The sequence below is a fragment of the Egretta garzetta genome, unplaced genomic scaffold, assembly GCF_000687185.1.
Source record: "Egretta garzetta isolate BGI_Z169 unplaced genomic scaffold, ASM68718v1 scaffold155, whole genome shotgun sequence".
Taxonomy (NCBI): domain Eukaryota; kingdom Metazoa; phylum Chordata; class Aves; order Pelecaniformes; family Ardeidae; genus Egretta; species Egretta garzetta.
The window spans coordinates 1,380,119-1,381,264 of NW_009259613.1; the positions used below are offsets into that span (position 1 = coordinate 1,380,119).

Genomic DNA, 1,146 nt, shown 5'->3' on the forward strand with positions numbered 1-1,146 from the left:
AGTATTGAGGCTGGAAAAGGACGTGAAGTCCCGATCCATAATCCTGCATAATCACTTTCCTCCTGACTAAAAGGCTCCTTTGAATTAACATGTATATTTAAGGCCTGGCACATCCAGTCCTCAAAGGATCCAAAAACAAGGCAAAAAACATGTCTTAAAAGCTTCTTTGGCCATTCTATCATACAATACTGGACCAATTCTAATTTACTTTTTCCTTTTCTGGGGCCCCCATCGTTCCAATTTCCAATCATTATTCCTAATGGACTTTCTGGTGGTATGTCCGGTAATTTGCTCCCTTCTTCCTGGTCCCTGGTCTTCGAATTTGTCAGACCCATCTAGGAATTTTACTATGGCAATTCCTACAACCCTTGGTCACCTTAGTAAGAGTGTCTTGCAGGGGGTTTAGGACCTATCACCCACCCACGAATCCTATAGGAACCGCTTCGGTCCTTCACCGGCCAAGTCCCTCGTGGGAGATTGGAACCGCGGTTAGAAGACCTCCACAATCGCTTCAGAACTGAGTTCTGTCTCAATCACACTCTTACACACACAGGCAACCGAATCCCACCCAACCGAACGGGATACGTCTAAACTTACGACTCTGTCGTCTTCATTCGGGATCTAACCGAACGGGATACGCCTAAAATTTACGATTCCATCGTCTTCATTCGGGATCTAACCAAATGGTAAACTTACGACTGTCGTCTTCATTCGGATCTTCGCGCGCAGAATTACGGGCAACACACAATGCTGCAGCCGGCAAGGGAGCTCATAAAAAAAAATCAAATTCTTTGCTTGCCTTTATTCAGGTTCAGGATGGCGTTAGTCCCGACCTGACTCGAATAGGAGCCACCAAAAATGATGGTGGGGCGCCCCTCCTAAATCAAGTCAGAATTCAGGAACCAGAGCCATCCCGGACGAGCCCCCAATTGTGATAAATGACCGAGTCCCAAATAGGGTTTCAATCAAAATTAACAATTTATTAAACGAATAAAAGCAAGCAAACAGCGCTGGGTGCGCCGGGAGCCTCTGCTCTACCAAGACGCACACCTAACAGTTCTTGTTTCTGGTTTATATACCCCCCAGCAATAGGCGGGTCTTAAACTCCTTTTGTTTTGGTCAGTACCAGAACCGGTTTAACCGGTT

At 46.1% G+C, this 1,146-nt stretch overlaps 1 protein-coding gene across 2 annotated transcripts in view; it reads right to left on the reverse strand.

The window, feature by feature from the left end:
- Window positions 1-9: 9 nt before the first annotated feature.
- The window catches only part of HUS1 (HUS1 checkpoint clamp component), a 147,310-nt gene continuing 146,173 nt past the window's right edge, over window positions 10-1,146 (reverse strand). For both annotated transcript variants that reach the window (XR_004841956.1, XR_004841955.1), the window contains exon 11: window positions 10-768. The gene's annotated coding sequence lies outside the window, so the exon portion shown is untranslated. The remainder of the gene's footprint in view (window positions 769-1,146) is intronic.